Source organism: Zeugodacus cucurbitae, chromosome 2 (genome assembly GCF_028554725.1).
Source record: "Zeugodacus cucurbitae isolate PBARC_wt_2022May chromosome 2, idZeuCucr1.2, whole genome shotgun sequence".
In the NCBI taxonomy this organism is placed as follows: Eukaryota; Metazoa; Arthropoda; class Insecta; order Diptera; family Tephritidae; genus Zeugodacus; species Zeugodacus cucurbitae.
Genome location: NC_071667.1, coordinates 62,836,404 through 62,856,662, shown reverse-complemented (window position 1 = coordinate 62,856,662; position 20,259 = coordinate 62,836,404). Strand labels below are relative to the sequence as shown.

General features: G+C 36.1%; 1 protein-coding gene across 1 annotated transcript in view; it reads right to left on the bottom strand.

Moving 5' to 3' along the window:
• Positions 1-20,259, bottom strand: part of LOC105213891 (homeobox protein homothorax) — a 249,552-nt gene that overhangs the window by 59,252 nt on the left and 170,041 nt on the right. The gene's annotated exons all lie outside the window — the stretch shown is intronic.

Genomic DNA, 20,259 nt, shown 5'->3' with positions numbered 1-20,259 from the left:
ATAATATTATATGCTATCTTTCAAACAAAGTGATGGAAAACTACCAGAAACTCTAACATATTTTCAACACTTGTCAACTTAGCACTAAACCAGCGGGGCTTAACATATCACTTTACGCGTATTTCATATGTGGTATATAGAACTTTAAGTAGTACATATGTCCATGTGTGTAATGCGTTTAATACCGTTACGACATGTGTTTCATTTCTTATAGATATACTTTATATGTGACTAAAACTATTTTCCTTAGGTTTGGGCGCTCCCCACCTGCGCTTGTAGCAATTTTCGACGTTTCTCTAAAGCTTCTAGATTTGCATTGTATTATTTGGGGCTTAAGACGAAGGCTTGTAGCGCTTTTGAGCAGTAATATTTTTATGTATTTGATTATATAAAATTACAGATATGGTCAAATTGAAATACAACTATATTGAGAATTGCGATATAAATAAAATATTTGTGTGTGAAGGGGCTTAAAGGGAACTTAGTGACAGCCATCAACATGGGCAGCCATACATAGTTTTGATATCAGTGAGTGATTCTTGGTACCAGCTTTTCTATTTATTTTACAATTTTATTTTTTTATTGACTGATTTCGTAGAAAATTTTAGTTTGTACCTTCATGGTCGAATATCATTTGTTTTTATTTTTATGTATACATACACCTCTAAAACAATCATCTAAAAAATGTGTCAGAATACTAAGCAAAAATCATTTGCATAAACATAAAATAAATCTTTATTAATGTAACTAATTTTAAGTACACTTCGTAATGCATTAAAACGCCTGCGTTAGCTTTTCGAATGCATTAAAACGCAAAAAAGAATTCTTTGTTTTCTTTTTCCAAGAATTCCCAGTCGACCAACAAGAAGACATTAATAAAAATTTCATATTTCCATTAACTTTACAAAATGAACCATTCAAACATTTGCCAACATTTTGCATGCCGCCACCCTGTAAACACTACACACCGCACAAGACTTCCACTGCAACTGTTACGCCCAGCTAACTGTCTTAATATGCAATTTTTGTCAATGTTATAGCCACTACAGCGGTTAAGGTGTCATAGAGCAGCAACAAAAAAAATCCATAAAAAATAAAAAGGCAAAGAATGTAATCAACAAAATTGTTGCCACCGAGTAAGAAATATACACTACTTGCGGCAGGCTGGCAGTCAGACGACAGCCGAATAAAGCCATGCCAGGCAATGAAGCGCTAATAATAATTTACTTTATTAGCTGCAATTGCCATAAAGACAATGGAAAATTCAAAGCATAATATAAACAACAACAGCGTGCGTGTTGCTGATAGTGAGCGCACCAAAATAAAAAAAAACAACAAAAATCGAGTTTCAAATTTCATGCATAGTGTGCGCTTAAAAAAAAAGTTGGAAAAAAGTGAATGAAATTTAAATTGAAGTTGCGGTGGAAAAATTTAATGTCATATCACAGAAATTTCCTCAGCACACAACGCGGCGTAAGTGTGGGTAGTGTGCGCGTCTTGGCGAAAAGCCGTCGGTGGTGGGGATTTGCATTTCCGGCACACATTTTTTGTTTTTTTTTTTTGAGCTGCTATTTTCAAATTATGCTCGCACCTTTGTTTAATTTGCAAGCAAGCTACTAAATTTTTTTTTGGATTTTTTTATGGTGGCACGACTTCATCACCCTCACTTGTTACAGTCAAGCTGGCGACGTAGCACGCCTTAATGGCCAATTTTCTTGGGCGTAATGCGTTTAAAGGACATTTTTGTGGGGTGTTTATTTGCGTATACATTTTATGAATATGCAATAGGTAAGCGGGGTATGGGTAGTGGTTAGCACTATAAAGCACAACTTTTTATGCTACTTTAAAGTGTGTAATTACCAAGGCTTGCGCCATAAACTTAAGTGAAGCTAGTTTTTTAGAGTCCGTATAAAATTAAACTTTACTGTGATTTTTTTGAAGTGAAATTAGAAAGAAAAACATTTCTTCGAAATTAAAAATTTTTATAGAGGCCCTAGTAGACCCTTTTATTACAAAACTGTATACTTTTCATATTTCATAATTTAAATTTGTCAATTTAAATTTTTGATTTAATATCTTGTGAAAAAATTTAAATTTTGTTAGCGAATTTACGACATTAAATTAATGAAAATATTTAGACGCGTTAAGTTCTTGTAAAATATCAAAGTAAACATAAATATGTGTATTTCAAGCGCATAATTAAGAAAACTAAAATAATAAAAATTTATAATTTTTAATTAAAGATAATTTCCAAAGCATTTAAATTCAAAATAAAACTTAATTTCATTTAATTAAAAATATTATAGCGCATAAAAAACGCTCAAATGAAATCCAATAGAAGAAAAAATATACATTTGTAATGCATTGTATGTAAAATACACTAAACATTTTATCTGAAAGGTATTTATAATAAAAAAGCAGCAAGAATGTCCTCAAAAACCCAATTAGAACTCATAAATACAACGCATTTCCCAGCACGCAATTATATATTTAAGCATGTTTTGACCATAAAACCAGTACCTTTATGTCGGAACACATAAAATTTAGCTTCGAAAACAATTACGCGCAATATCAAAAGCCCCAAGAGCATTTAATTAAGCTACAAAAAAATCTATTAAAGCGTTAAGAAAACAAAAGACATAAAACATAAAATCGCCAAATCACAGTTTATTTATATTTATGTATGTATGTCGTCAAAGGTGAAACAATGAGCACTGATAGCAAATTTACCATGAAATATTGGAGTGTGCGTATGCGTGTGTGTGTGCAAGCGCCTATAAAAATCAACCTGTGAACGCATAAAAATTTGTAATTGCGTCCGCCACGAATTTTACCACCCCAACAATCACACACACACATTCAGTTATTCAGTTATAAAAGTACGCAGCAGCAGCAGTTTATGCCACATATTTTATTATTTTATTGTATTATTAGTACACATTGCTTTTGTGAGTCGGCTTCCTGTTGCCAAACGCGCGTCGACATAAAATCAACATAAAAATCATAAAAAATCAACAAATTGTGACACTTGATGCGTTGCCACCGACGCGCCGCTGTGGTTTTCCAGTGCGCCTAATGCCGTCAGCTATGTTTGTATGTACAACAACAGCAACAATCAGCGCTATAATTCGCGCTTAGCTTGGCAGCTGCGTGCATTTTTCATTTGTTTTTTGTTATGCCGCAACAATAAGTAGCTCTAACTAACCCACTGAATGAATGACGCACTGACTGTCTGTCGCCCGGCGTAATGCCTGCCTAAATGACTTAGTGCGAGCGTGTCTGTGGCAGTCGAAATCATTATCCAAGACACAAACGCCCGTCCGTTGCCGTCACAAAAGTGTAATAAAAATTTTGGAAAAATTAATAGACTTCGACGGTGTCTACTGCGCGTACACATAAGTATACATGTTTGTTTGTGTATAACAACAAAAATTATAGCAATAAAAGCAGTGGCAATAGCAACAATCTCTGCGCCGCGACTTTTTTCGCACATAAATCTTTATAATTTCTTTAATGATTCTACGTTTGTGGCCGTCGCATTTTCAACATTCGCTCGTATGCATGAGAGTGTGTGTGTGTGTATATGGCGTGCGCTAAAGTCAGCCAGCGCGTCGCTGAAATGGCGACGACTTCAGCACATGGCTAAATTCCACCGCTCGAGCCGCGCGCCGCCGTTGGGCTGGGCGTTGGAGCGCATACGCCATATCTGGGTGGTGATAGTATTTGTTGTTAGTCTTATTGTTGGTGTCGGTAGCGCGAAGGTGGCGTTGATAGAGTGTCATACGTACATTGAGCAATTCATTCATTTGCACACACTCAGCAGAAATATTCATTTTCTTGACAGAGAGAAAGAGAGCGCGGGAGAACAAGCGGCGAATTCACGTTGGTCTGGTATAGCGCAGTGACTTTGTTCTTGTCACCTCAAGAGCGGCAAGCGCTCCCTTTGAACACAACGCAGTTCTATGGTTTTGAGTAGCGCGCAATTTCCCCTCAAGCATACGTGCACTCTTTCACTCAAAGACATATTTGAGTGTCAACATTTTGTTTAATATCGTAAATGCGCTCGCGTTGTACGTGCAATATCGTAAGTTGAACTTGCTTTTGCAGCGAATACAGCGAATTTATCTGCAGCGTGAAAACGCCAAAAATGTATCTGTGGCATATTACTCATAAATAAGAGCTGACAATAAAGGCATGTTGCAGCCATTGTTCAATTTATGTGTGTTTTTTTAGAAGTTAGAATTTATTATAATTTTATGTAATTGCTAATATTTTCGGCTTTTCATCAAAGGCACTGGAAAGTGGTTTTCTCAAATTCCTTTAACAGTCGATGGAAAATTGTTGTTTGTGTCTGTTGCAAAGAGAATCTGTCTTATTTCTGTTCAACTCTTTTGCATTCAACCTAGCCGTTTTAGAAAAAGCGCTCTTCGCCTCATGCTTTTAGCTGAGTAATATCATAGTTTATATAAAGAAAAGTAATAAATTATGGTTCTAACAGCAATTTTTATAAAATAAATCATTGGTGTTGTGTGTTGTTGTGTTGTTGTACTAAATTTATTATTAGTTTTATAAGTCATCTTATACATAATTTATTCATTTTTAAATGTAATGATTTGACAATTTCAGCTTAATTTTAATATTTATTGTTCTAATTCGCCTGATTTTCGCTACAGTTGTGATAGCTGTTCGCTGTTTTTGCCGTCGCTAACAACAAATTTTTTCTTAATTTTTTTTCGAGTTTTTTAAGCTTTAAATGACATTATTAATGATTTTATTTTAATTAAAAAAATATTAAATTTGTTTGATTTTATTCGAACCATATTAGAGATATACAAATGTGGAGTATACTTTCATATACGGTAACGTTTTTGCATTGAAAATCTAATTAATTACTTAATAATATTTTTCTATTTAGTTTATAATCCTAACGAAACATGCCTTAAAATTTTTTATTTAGATAATTAATATTTAAACCAAATTCAGAGTTATCAGTGAAAATTACGATAGAAAATGTTTTGCATTTATCCATTCATTCTAACAGCGATTCAAAAAAAGAGATTGATTCTTGCCAAACATTTTAACGAGTCTGTACCGTTTTTGCCTAATTAGAGAATGTTATTTAAATTCGCAAGACTTATAAGTATCTGAGGATAGAATGTCTAGAATTTTACAGTGGCTTAAAGCGAGACATTAGACAAAAATACTTATATATATATCTTGGCGTAGTTTTGTCAAGACAGCCGCCACATTTATTTATAAAATTTTCTGAAATGCTTAAAGTATAATTTTATGAGAGTCATTCAAAAATTATTAAGTTTTAATAAAGTTTTGAGTAAAGTTTTTACGGAAGAACAACGATATGTTACAATGGAAGTTCTCGCTTTGCTTTCGGCCTTAATATAACTTGTGAAAAAATATTCAGATTGATTAATTTACAAAAAAAAAAGATTCAAGAATTCATATACAATCAGAAAAAATAATTAGATATATAATTTCAATCGTTTTAATAATTATATTTCACCAAAATAAATTGCAAAAAAAAAATGTTTTAAATATCTCACTAATTCAACATTCTTGCTATATGGATATGCACACGCATATATGAAATACATATAAAAAAATTACAAAATGCAACAAATGAAAGTTTTTAATTGCCGCCTGAAATTGTTAAGAGCGCAAATAGCAACAATTTCCGGCAGTGAAACGGTAATGAAATTCAAGCAACTAAAATGAAATTAAAACGTAAAACAATAGCAACATTGTATGCATATTTATGTATGTATGTACGTATGTAAATATGTATGCGTGTATGCATGCTATCATTTCAAATATTGTATTCTATGCCACAAATCAGAGTAATGAAAATATAATAAACTTTACTGAACAAACAACTTGCTTTTAGTATTAGAGCGCATTTGGGTGAATGTTTGCACGCGGATGCTTTACAGTTTTATAATAAAATATATTTTTTGTATTTTAAGTTTATTTTATGTTCTTTTTTCATTTTATTCTATTCCATATTATTTCCTTGTTTTTTAGAACTTTTTTCTTCCCGCCGTTTTATTTTCATTATAGTTGCAGGTTTTTGTTTTCATTGTATTTTGATATGAATTTTTCAACGCTCGTAAATCATTTCACCGCATTGTAGAATAGAAGCGTACAACAAAAACAACGCACAGCTGCAGTAATAAAGTTGGGGAAAAAAGCGAAAAAAACAACAATAGCAAATCTAATATGTACTTTGCTTTGGTGTGTGCGTGTGTGTTTGCGCAACTTTTGCAGCTTTTGTAAATTAGCTTTTAGAATAGAAAATTTAATTTCCAACACGAGTTACGAACATACTTATATATATACATATATATATATATATATATGTATATAGATGCGTATGCACGCGCATAAGTAAGAATTAAACGCACATATGTATATGTACACGAGCTTGAGCAGCAGAAGCAGAAAAAACTCAGCGCAAAGTGAACCCTGCACTCCAAATAGAAAATTGGAAAAATGTGGCGTTGTCGTTGTCGCGCTGGTCGATTTTCCTACACATTTTACACTGCCGTTGCTGTTGCTGTTGCGTACGCCTTTAACTTGCTGCAACGTCAGTGGGCTTTATGAAACTCAACTCAACACAGCACAACAGTAACAACAAGAACCAGAAAAAAGTAATTTAAATTTTTTCTCACTGCGCGCATAGAACAAAATTCCACAAATGCTTGGCTGCCACCGCCGCGCGTTGTTGTGAGACACTGCCTGCGCCAGTGCGCCAAGTCGAAGAACACTTGCGCTAAAAAGTTTGATGACAGCAACAACAATGCTGGAGCACAGCAGCAGCGGCAGCAACACAGTGCGGCCATGGAAGTGGGGCGACATTCGAGCAGTTGGGAGCAATACTAGGCTATGCTTTAATGGATAACTCACACAGACACACACGCGCGTGCATAGAAAAGCGCACAAGCATGCTGAACGCATTATGGCGGGTGGGGTGTTGGTAGTGTTGTTGTCGTTAGCGCATACGCAAGAGAAGCGATAGAAGTGTATGCACAGGCAACGCGCGCCGAACGGACAGTTACATTTCCAGTTAGACAGTTAGGCCAATGGTCCGACGCGCGGACGAAATGGCGCTGCAAACAAAGCGACACAAGCGCACGAGAGGCGCTTTCAGATAATATACATATATGAAAGTGTACTTATATATGGCGCAGAGATAGCTGAAGCGGCTGTGACGACGCTGATGACTGCCACGACTGTCAATGCCACCACTACAACAAATGCGAGCGCGTTTGAAAAAGCAAAGTGTCGTCTGGAATGTTGCTAGCGCGTGGGGTGTTATTGCTGTTGTTGTTATTGTTGTTGCTGTATATATGAACATTGCTTCAGCGCGTCGGTTTGCTGGGACATGTCGGGCCGGGCGTTGGTGATAAATCATTTCAACTGTCACTTTCGAAATACAATTTTATCTAAACAGCAGCGTTGGTTGCTTTTTGCATTTTTCTCACTCTATTCTATTTCATTTTACTTGTTTTTTTTTTTTCTCAACTGTGTTGTTGTTGCTTTAGAAAATGTCCGCTTATTTTCTATGCCACTACTCTGCATGGCCGGTAAGAGCGATTTGTCGCCGCAGCGTGTGAAGCGTAGCGTGCGCTTATCACAATGGCAATTACAACAACAAACAAATACAATAATTAACAACACTAAAAGCACTTAGTGTAGTGTAACAACAACAAAATGTGGAAAACAATAATATTCATATGGAAAAGTTATGCATTAGAGAGCTGGAAAATTGCGCAAATATGCTTTTAGAACGAGCGTTTGCTTCATATTTGGTGTTTGTTGTCGCAAATTAGTTGATAAGAACGCGCTTTTTATTACTTAGTTAACGATACAATACTATAAAATTATATAGTATATAAAAATTGAGCGCTGGAAAATTTGGATGGCAATGTAACTAAGTAAACTTGAAAGCAAGTATATCAATATCTGTTTTCGAAAATCAGTATTCGAACTCGAAAATATTAATTTGAAATAATTTCAGCTTCAAACAGCAGATTTTAGTACATACATATTTACAAGCTTATTTATAGATATCAAAATGTGAAATTGTGCTCAACAACAACAAAAACGTTGAAAGCAATATTACCATGTCAAAGCAAAAGTCAGCTCACAGCTTAAAATCACCAACTTTTGCACACTTTTCGTATCAAATTATTACGCAGAATCCCATGCGATGGCTTACATATCTTTTACAACGATTTTGCATATTTTTTATTATTATTTTTATTATTTTTTTTTTGTTGCTTTTGTTGCTTTTTGCTTGTACATTTTGTCGCTTGAGCATATCATTTTACAAGCGCATACAGACAGCAACAACACATGACCATCACAGATCGTGCACAGATCAACTACAACTGGCGGTCGTAATTTTTGTGTCAATTCTTGCTTTTTGTTTTTGCATTTATTTTCATTGTGAAATTTTTAACACAGACAAAAGAGATCTGCCTGAAAAATTATCCAATAAAGTAAAATATAAAAAAAAAATTAAATAAGATTCGCAAGCAACCGAGAAGTCAGTGACACTAAAAATCAAGGAATTTTATAGGGACAGTTGTGGACAGCATATGCTTAAGCAAGAGCGGTTTGTCCGGGGGTATCGGAAAGGCCAACAGCATCAACAACAAGCACCCATCATTTGTTGCTGTCGCAAGCTAGCTCGCCTGCGCTCACTCTTGTGTTTCCACTGTAAGCGATTTTTACCAAGAACTGCACTTTTTTGCATTCCCAACCTTCTTCGTGCTTCTTTTGCATTTTATTTAAAGGTAAATTATTTCTGTCTAAAATTTTTTGTCAATTAATTTTTTTTTTCACCGCTAAAAAAATACTAAATTGTTGAGAAAATTAAATTTAAATAATAATTGTTTGTAATTATTTTTTCTTTTTATTTAAGTTCCATTATTCATTGGTATTGATTTATATGCGCTCTTATCTAAATGGACATATTTTTTTTTGCTACCTTTAATAAATATAGTTCGCTAAGCTCATATTTGCTGTTATTTTATCAACACGCAACGAACTTACTAACTGCAGTGCGCTAATGTAGAAACAGCTAGCGAAATGGAGCGGTGACCAAGCTGGCGAGTAAATAATCAAATAGTCAAACAACCAAATAACCAAAATAAGCAAACAAATGGCGAAATGATGTTTACCAACTAACTAACGTATTTATACAGCGAACACTGTTGCGCTGCCGCTGACTGCATTTTGGGTGGTTACCACCAAATTAGCCGCGGACGCGGTTGTAGTGTAGTACATTTTCGGCTTTGGCCACAGCAAAGTTTCAGTATTGAATTGTGCCTAACTTTAATAAAAAGTGATATACTCCGTATGTGCTACTAATTTTTGCGAAATACTTTTTTTTTTGCTTATATTTTTGACGCGCTCACGTCGACTGTGTGACGTTACTGTTGACGCCTAAAATGCCACCGTTTACAGCGTCTCATATGGTGTGTCTGTGTGTAGCGGCACTCCGCGCATTCATTCATTCATGCATTCATGTCCACTCGTCTGCCGACTTTCGTTCGTTTGACGGTCACGTGACCCTAATAAATCACAGATTTAATGTTACGTGAAATGGAGTGTGCGACGCGGCACTCGATTGCAGACAGGCCTTACCGCCGCCTGCACAAACTGCCTGACTACCACCGCCACCCAGAGTGGCAGTGCAGCCACCCTTTCATGGCCTGATTGACAGAGTGATTGTTACAGTTAGCTATATGGTGTATGATACTCGCCCATCTGACCACTAACTCGCCGGCTCAGCACTGCCTGAGCGTTCGGCATTGCTGCCAAATAGAATTTTGATTTTGATTTTGTTTGCGAATTTGAGTGTTCGTTGTTTCGTTTAGTTCGGTTGGTTTTAATGTGTGGTCTGTGAGAATCTGCTGGCTGTATGCTGCGGTTTGCATAAGGCGAGCGGTGTTTGTATTAACATCACTTCAGGAAATTAATATATATACACATATATAGTTGTTTAATCGCAAATCCGAAATTGAAATAAATGAAATTTCAGTAAGATAACTGGATTTTAAGTTTAAAGCTTATGAAATATGATTGAAAAGTTTTTAGAAAAAGTTTACTGAGCCACAAGTTTTTTGGGAGCTTACAATCTGCCGAGTGTGAGAATTTTAATATGTATATTTTTTGATGAACAAATATTTCTAAATATCTAGATATTCTAATTTCAAGCTCTGAAGTTAGAAAGTAGGAATAAGACAAAAATGATGAAAATACATATTTTTATTGATTTTTATTTATGTATTTTTTTGTTTAATTGCATTAATTTTATAATTAATTAGACATCATCTAAAATAAATTTTCTACCAAAAAAAATTAAATTTCCAAATAATTGCGAATTTTCGTGTTCTCCTTACATTTCCATATACAATATCCAAAAACAAAGCCACAACACCTAAAACTATGCCACACAAGCGCCATTTACACTTTCATTGTGCTTTTGTCTGCTTTTTCACTTTTATTTTGCAATTTAAAATTGTGCCTCATAATTTATTGTATTTGCGTTGCACACCTCAGCGTGCGGAGCGCCAGCAAAATATCGATTGTAGAGTCAAAGAACTTTCACCCATGCACACACATACACCCATGCGCAGAATGATAAATTAAATGAAAACAATACAAAATACACATACGCCACAACAACAACAACAAAAAGAACAACAGCAATGAATCGTAACTGAGTGTGTGCACAGATATTTAGCATTGAATGGGTTTCTAAAGGCGTATGTGCTGGTGGTGCTTGCTGTGTTGGTGGGTCAACCGCATGCGCCGGCGCAGACACTGGCGCCCAACCAAGCACATAAGAGTCGTAAGCACACTGGTAAACGTTACTAACATCAACGTAAGTGGATGCAAACAATGCAAAGTACACACACATGCGCACAAACACAGATACACTTGTATGCCTGTATGCTAGTTATTATCATAACAATATAAATAAAATTAAAAACGAAAAGCGAGCCAAGTTAAATGAATGTGTTTGCTTTACTGTCATGGCTGCGCTCAGTGTGTCCTGGCTGGTATTGCTGTTGCGCGCTTTCACTGACTGCACATGTCGTTTACACAAATTCTGTAGCATACACACAGGCGCTACGACTTTCTGTCTGCGACTTCGTGCTGCAAAGCATTTATTGTAACCTGCAATACACTACAACAGATAAACAAACTACTTGCGTACGATTACCAGCAAGCAATCGAAGCATTTGTTGGTATGTATGCATGTGTGCGTGTGTGTATGTGTAAGTAGGAAGCGAAACAAGTAAAACGTAGTGTGTAATAACATTAACATTAAAAACCCCCAAAACGACAACGACAATTTCCTCATTATCGTAAAATTTATTCAAGCAAAATAAATTCATTGGTCGTTAACCTTGACACTGGTTTTCCATTGTGCACTCGCTCGCACGCCGCCGAGCCTGCTCAGCTGCTCCGTTTGGTTGCTCAGCTGGTTGGCTGCCGCCGTTGCCGTCGCCGCCGCTTGTGTAGTTCCGCTCCTGTTGCCACACCGCCGGCATTTTGCATTTACACGCTGCTTGGCCTGCCAATGCTTTTTAGCAGCGTTTCTATGTGTCTTTTACTACTTTTTTATTTCTTTTGTTATTATGATTCTCTTTGTTTGGGCATACAAATTTGGCGCATTTAACATCGAAAGGCAACTCCAAGCAGCCAACCGCCGCGTTGTGAGTGCAGTTGTAGTAGCAGAGAGGGGCGCGCGGCGTAACTGCCAGCCAAACAGACAGACAGATAGTCAATGTGAGCCGCCATAAAAGCCATAGAAGCCATCAAAAACTGTTACCACTTGGTTGTAGGTGTGTTTGTGTGTGACTGTGCGCCTATATTTAGTGTTGTTGCTGCTATTTTTAGTGTTGTTTTATTGCTATATAGTGTAAGAGCGTGACGCTCAAGGCTTGTAGACACACACACACACAAGTTCGTGTATATATTTGTGTGTAACATTGCCGGAACGAAAGTGCCATAAAGCGATCACACACGTACAATTCGGTTTTCAATACGCTCACACACACACGAACAAACCCCGAAAATAAACTCATGCACCTTCACATGTCACATGTATGTACATATGTATGTAGAGAAAAAAATGGAAGGGCAGACATCACACCGGCAAATATTGACGTTTTGTGCGACTCGCATCTATGGCAACGCAACGCTAGCACACTTTTAGGCGCAATAAAAGCAAATTAATTCAAAAAGTAGCAAAACACAAGGCAAGTGTTTGTTTGTTTTTTTTTGTTCGCTTATCAACGCACGAAAAAGTGACAGATAAACAAACAAATGATGAAAAAACAATGGGAAACTATGGTAAATGTTTCATAAAAGTGATTTTTATTTACAAATTCTCTCGGGCATGCATTGGCTACATTCATGAAATCGTATGTGCCGACGTATAGTAGCAGCACTTCAAGAGTAGAGTAAAAAAGTAGAGACATTTGTGCCGAAATTGCATGAAAAATCAATAATGAAAGCGACTGAAAGCAGAAAAATTATGTCACAAATAGTTAAGTTGCGAATGTGAAGTTTTTGAAGTATACTTTTGAGCGCCTAAAAATTCATTGTTAGACTGAAGAAAAAAATCGATTTATTTATAACGTTATATGAGCCTTTTGAAGTATCAAATTTTGAAGTTGGTAAAATATTATCCACAATTTAGTAAAAAGTGTCGATATAGTAGTTTGTCAACTAGCGTGCTCCACTTTAAGAAGCATAAAAAAATATCGCTTGCCCTTCTGCAAAGATTACACCAAAGCTTTAAAATTTTATATATACATTTTTTGCTTTAAAATAATCAATACAACTGTCTGCACTGCCTCGAGCGTAGGCCATATGATTGAACCACATATACAGTATGCGCCTAAAAGTCTGCTTCGCCACTCGTAACCGCCACTGACAGTCGTGCAGACAATTTCATACACAAAAAGACAAAAAACATGAATAAAAAATAATCATTTATATACAGTCACCAGACAAATTGTCCTGATTTTTGAAGTCATAATTAAAAATGTATATAAAGAGCGCCTGCTGGTAGGCTGTTGTTTTTTCACAACCACTACAATTTCAAGGCACATGTTTCTTCATGCATCTTTGCCAGATTTTTGCTTTGTGTCTGCGCTAGCAAATGAAAAATGACCAGAACACTTACGGGCACATACTACACACAGTTACAATGAATGGAAAAAATTTTAAAGAAAAAAAAAAAAATAAATGGCAGACATGAAAATTGCCCATGGCCTAGAAGCTTTTGTATGCAATGTAAAAAGCGAAGAAAATAGGCCGGAAGCGACACATACTTGGCAGTAACGAAGAGAGTAGGCGCTTTGATTTTGAGCAAATTCATTGGAATTGTGCTTTAATGAAATTTAAAAATTTATTGTGTGTTACGCCAGAGAGACGAAGTGAAGCGCAGTGTTGTATGAGGGAAGTTTATTTGGATTTACAAGCCTTGGATTCACTTTAAACGCAAGCATATATTGTGTTAGTGTAAATTTTAAATTTTCCCTTGACATAATAATCGATAAATGCTAAAATATCATACAAATAGCTCAACTGTAGTTAATAATGCTTCGCAAAAGTGCCCACCAAGCATGAGTGTGCACTTTTAGCAACATTCTTCATACTTTGCTGTAAGTATATTTAATTTTAGGATACCAAAATATAGTGTATTTCCACAAAAACATGCATTTGCGCCTTAAAGCATGCTACAATTGTGTGTTCTTTATGGAAAGGTTGCGGGAAAAGACTGCTTTGGAATAAAGTGTGTATTAATATTTTAGTTTAATATTTCAATTTTGCTTATTCACTTTAAAATTTCATGTAGCTTCTATGCAATGAATGATTTTTGCTCTTTCTGTGTATATGTTTATATTTAGTTACTCATACGCCCTGCCGTCGCTCAAATTAATTGATCTGTGTATGTAACATTACATTAATGAAATATTAACATGTATTAACATGTTTGTATGCACATATATACCTTATAGGAGCAATAATGCTATCTTCAAGTGGAAATTGCTGTAAAACTTATGCTGCGTCATAGGCGGCGGCTCAATTTCTTCGAAGAGAAAATTTCAAACTTGTTGCGTGTTTTCATATAAAAACCAACACACATACTTTTGAGATGTGAATTTAATATTTTAATATTTTTCCGTTTTTGATTCGCACTGAAATCTTGTTATGAAGAAGAAATAGTACTTTATTACATAAATATTTTCGCAAATTTGGACTTCCATCACATTTTTTACCTATTTTCAAGTTTCCTTTCCAAGCACTTCGTCGCAGCGTGACTTAAAAAAATATGTATATTCAGAAAGCGATTTGCCAACAAAACATCCATGTACATACACATAAATATTATATGCAGCCCTATGTATCATGATATTAAATACATGACTAATAACAAAAAAATAAAAATAAAACAATAACAAACAAACACACAACAACATTGGCATTGAAGCGAAATGAAGAAAAGCTTTTGTGCCAGCAACCATTAACTTAAGCATTTACATACACACACAAACACAATTTTCATTTATACCACTTCCGCTTTATGTGTGTATATGCAGGCGCGTGCCTGTGTGTGTGTGTGCCTTGTGGCAGCTGTCGCTCTACGCATTGGCTGCTGTTTGCGCTACGCTTTGTGCTGCAAAATCCCACCACCCACACACAGCGTGCTTTGGCAAGCGTGCTTGTAGTTGTATTCCATACAGTGAGGCAGCGCTTGCTTGCATATATGTACATACACTACTAATGCATATAAACGTCATCTTAACGCCTCCAAGCCGTAATAACGGAAAATGTTAAAGCGAAGCAACGACAAAGCATAGAGAAAAAAGCACACAAAAAATGTATGCGAAAGAAAGAAATTATTATTTTTCCTACTCAATTTAATTCTTTTGCTGTTGGCTAATGCCAGTTGGCTGTCCTTTTGCGAATTTTTTGTAGGAGAGTTTTTTTTGTATCTAACACACATACATACTTAGCAGAGACAACGCGGTCGCCTACCGAGTCACTTATTCCGCCTTGCCTTCGTCTACTTTCGTTATTTGCTCATTCCTTTTCTGCTTCACCTACTTGTATATAAGTTATTTTACCAACTTTCTTTCGCATACAATTCTTCCTAGACTGTATTTTTGTTGTTCTGTGCGCTTGAGTGTGTGTGTGTGTTAGCATTTTGCTGCCTTCGCTGCACACTTTTCTTTTGAATGATTCGATGATTTTAAGCGCCTGCGTTATATGAAAACCAATCGCATCAAAGCACCCCATTAAATTTCATCGTCAGGCATGCATATGCATGTGTATGTGTGTGTGTGTTTGAACGCCGGTGGTATCCTCGCAGCTAAGTTGTACGCTACAGACCACATACCAACAAATATACCAATATCCTGTACACACACCGCAACCGCTCTCCACAACGGCATGAAAAGACAAACTTTTGCTGTGTTGCAGCTTTTTAGTCAGCTAACGGTAGCAGCTGTCGCCGTGGCAGTGCTTGTGGTTACTCGCCATCTCGTCTCGTCTCATTTCATTTCTCATCTCAACTCAACTCAACTCATCCGAACTAAAGTCATCTTATCTCATCGCAACTCGGTATAGCAACATAAGCGCTGCCTCGTCTTATTTCGCATAGTCATTGTTGCCAATGAAAGCATCAATGTTGTTGGCTCTATAGCTTTGTGCTGCTCAGCAGCGCTGATTTTTATGCAGTTTACAGAGCGGTCCTCAACATTATGATGAACTGCAATCCTTTTTAGCTAGTACCTGAAATTGTCTCCCAAAGCTCCATACCACCTTGTCTATCACCATATAGTATTTGTATTTTAGATATTTTCCTTGTTTTTGGTAGCGCAAATCAGCAATAGCATCAACATCGTCATCACAACCATCACCATCATCGTCATCATCATTTCCTGTCGTTCCACCAGCAGCATCACACTTTAGTCCATCTAAATACTCTATGCACCCTTTAAAGTAGTCAGTGCTTTTTATCACATGCAGCTTTCACAGGCACACACTCACATTTCGGCACACTCTCCTTGGCCTCTAGTTTTATTGCTAGCCAACCTCGTTGTTCCATTTGAATAGCTCCATCAACACACCATTATGAAAGCACTTTGCCGCATGTCTACATGTGCAACATCGCCTCGCAAATGCCTATGTGTTCGTTTTGTTATCCTTGCTTTCAAATTCGGGATACAGTGAAGTTTCTATTTTCAGTAAATGCTTAAAAACATGTTTAAATGAGTTCTGGATTAGTAATTACGTACTTGTGTTTTGGCTTGAGGATATGTTATGAAAATGTTCAGACAAATCATTTGTTTTCGAAAAAAAGTGAGCTCTAAAAGCAAATGTTTCTCTTAAGAAGTAAGAGTTTGATGAAAATATTATTTAATCGATCTATATTTGGAATAGCTTGATGCCGATTAATAATAGCTTTCAAAAGAGCTTTCATAAAAAAATTCATTAGAGCTTTCATTGAAGCTTTCATGAGAACTTTCATTAAAGCATTCATAAGAGCTTTCATTATTGCTTTCACTGAATTTTAAAGGTTTCGATAAAAAATTTAAAAACTTTAAAACCAGCTTGCTTAAGTTAACAGTTCAGTTATCAGCTAAAAATGTTTACTAAAACCCTTTATTTAAAAGTGATAGAAAACATGCATTCTCTTAACTTTTAGCTTTTATTTCTGCACTGCAAAACAATATGAAACTTTAAACACTCACTAAAGCAACTTTAAATTGCACAAGAACGAATAGTAAGTAACGGTCTATGCCTGCTGCTCGCTAACTTTCTGCATGCCACACCGCACCTCGCCACATCTAATTTCATTTCTCAATTTTCCAGCCAACACCGCTCCTCCGACCGTTGCGCTATCACATAAAGCACTCAAACAATCTAACCAACTTTTCATGCAATTTTCTTCATTATTTTCTTATTTTTATTAAACTCGGTGTGCAGTTGCTGTTCGTTTTGTGTTAGTGAGCTTTTTTGCAGCTGTTCTATACGCACAGCTCGTATAATGGAATTTTCAGAAAATTGCATTTTCTTGATAAGTTCCTACATTCTATATATACATATATATATATTCTTTTTTCCTTGCATTTTCTTTTGTAAAACACTCTGTTGGTTGTGTACTTCCTTGGTCCTTGTCAGCCAACCCCAGCGGCAAGCAAGAAGAGCAGCTTAGGTTCATGCATATACACAATCACATATATAATTTTATATACATATATGTAGTTGTACAATATGACCCAAACTTGACAATGCCAGCTAGTTGAATGAAGAGCAGCTAGCACCAAGCTGGGGCGCCAAATCGACCCGTACCCGACTGTCAGTGGTGCGGCAACCATACTTCGTCTTCTTCTTCCACTGCTGGCAATCATTTTTTGTTATTGTCGTTGTATCTTTTTTTGCACCCGCTGCTGCTGCTTGTTCCTCTTCCTGCTGCTACTGTAGATTTTGCTCATGACCATGGCTGCCATATTAGATTTTGAATGCATTTCCGTTTTCTCACCACAGTAGGCGGTGGCTGGCAGTAGCGCAGGAGCAATCACACAACTACAAGCATATGGCGAGTAATATATGTATGTATTGTAGAATGCACTCGTGCGCTTGTGATGCAGAAAAATTCACGAATGACTGACTGAGGTATGCCCTGACGTCGCCGCTGCGCTGAGCATTGAGTGAACAACGACAAGAATGAATGAAGCGGAGAAGAAGCAGCAAATTTGGTATGGCGGCGGCATGTGGCAGGCGGCATAACAGTCACCTCCTACAGGAAGTGCATAGTATTTGGCAAGCGTTTGGGTGTGTGCCGGTGTGTTTGTGTGAGTGTACCGAAGAATGAGCTTGTAGCGCGCGGGCCACAGTGAGGTCAGAAAAATTGTATGCGCTGCTTGATTGCAGCCAAACAAAAAGGAGCTTTGCCTGAATGCATGAGTGTGTGTGCTGTGCACAATTTGATGGAAAGAAAAGTGGCAGCAATAACAGGCAAAAAAAAGCAGCGAGAAGCGCAAAATAACAAGCAGGAATGTATATGAAAGTGAACAAAAGCAACAAAAACAAAATGGAGGGAAAAAATCGAAAAAATGCCGAGGAATGAACGTATGAAATGCAAGCAAGAAAATTCAGTGAGCCACAAAAAATATATTGTGACAGCGGGGATTTCAAGGAATTTTCTTTCATTTCATTCTTGGCTGTATTTTATTTGCTGCCACTCGTCGTCGGCGGGATGGGCAGGAATGTGCAAGCATATTTGAACCGCTGGGTGTGTGTATAGAATGTTGTAAGCGTGGGGAAAAGCGCACATTGCAGGCGGAGTCTTATCGTAATAGCCAGTGTTGGAGCTAATATTTCGCTTTAAAACGCATTTCGCCTTCAAGGTTTAACTATTAAAATATATATATATTTTTTTTAAAGTTAATAACAAAACTTGGATATGAAAATATATTATATAGGTATATAAATAAATTTGCTGTGATTAAACAAATATATAATATATATAGATATATATATTTTATCGACACATCTTTACGAGTAATTTAATAATAAGAATTTAAATATATTCGCTTTTCTTTAAATTATTTTCTCATTCAAAAACTCCAACCCAACCTCTAAAGTAGCCACTTTCTTCCGGAACTTCGTTAACTTAGTTTTATTAAATCCCATCTTCTTCCACAGCTTTCATTTTTTGCTGAACTCAAAAGTTTCTTTATTACATTTTCTCTGCAATTACGTTCTACTACAAAATACTTTTATTTGACAATATTTTTAGTTCCTTTTTTCAACGACAACAAACCGACTCACCCATATGTAGCTTTTGTAAAAATTAATTGCTGCTCTAAGAAAGTGGTAAAAAAAGCACAGAAAAATAAGGAAAGAGAGTGAAAAGCTTGAACCAACTGTAAATTGGAATTTTTAGCTTGCACTCTAATGGCATTATACATACTTACATACAATAACGGGGCATGAACATACTTTGGCACACCAACATTAGTACTGAATGTATCTACTCTGTGTTCATACAATCCTTCATAGCGCACATTGCTTGTTACTGTTAGCTAGCAATTTTTAATGGGAAATTTTTCTGAACCTTTGGAAAAATGCTACAGCACAAATGGAATCAGACGAGTAAAGTATGTGAGAAATGTGCAAAATGGTGCTGGGCTACATAAATATATACATTTCTAGTTATGTTGGCAGTTAGGGCACATCATACTGTCATTAGATTAAAAATTTTAAATTATAATTTCTTTCTAGATTTAATTTATATTTTATATCCAAAAAAATTAGTTTTTAAATACAATAAATGCTCATACAATTGGCACTCTCTGCACATTGGTTGCATACAACAACTATAAAATGTTCACAGCTCTATTCATCGTCAAGCCTCATCAAACCCATAAAATGGATGCTACATGAAGACGTCAAGGTAAACATATATATGTTTATGTACATATAGGCAAACGTGACTAATTGTTGAATTTGTCAAATCGCAATAAATCATTGGAAAAATTAGCGAACGACATGTGAAAACCACAGAAGCTATAACTTCATTTGCACACACACAAATAAATTTAGCTGCAAGTCAAATATTTACATGAAGTATTGGCATATATACGCGTATGTACAAAAGTAACATATGTATGCTGAATTGTTGTTTGTGGGCGCAAATGCGTAGAGCATGTGTCGATTACTTGCCATTTTAGCAACTAAGCTACAAATGGGTGATGAGAAAAAAAAACGTGAAATGAAATAAAAGCAGATAAAAGAATTGAGAAATCCATAAATACAGTCAACCGCGAACGCAAACAAACGAAAAGTCTTTAAAATTGCCATAAAAACGTTTTAATTACATCTACAGCCAGGCCAAGTTATTAGTTGAAGAGCAGCACATCAGTCAGTCAGTCAGTTAGGCAGTCAGCCGCTCGAGCAGACGACCGCAAGAAGCTATAAAGTGGAGTGTGGTATGGAGTGAAGCTATGAAAGATCAGCTACTAAAGTGATTGGCTCACATATACACTCACCAGCAGTGTTTGAAAAATATATAATTATATATGTATGTGTATATGTATGTCTGTGAACGCAGTTGAGAGCGCTCGTTATGCTCATTAATGCCTTTAAGTATCTAATTTTAGTAGAAAATGCTAAAACGAAAAATAACAAAAAAACGGTACT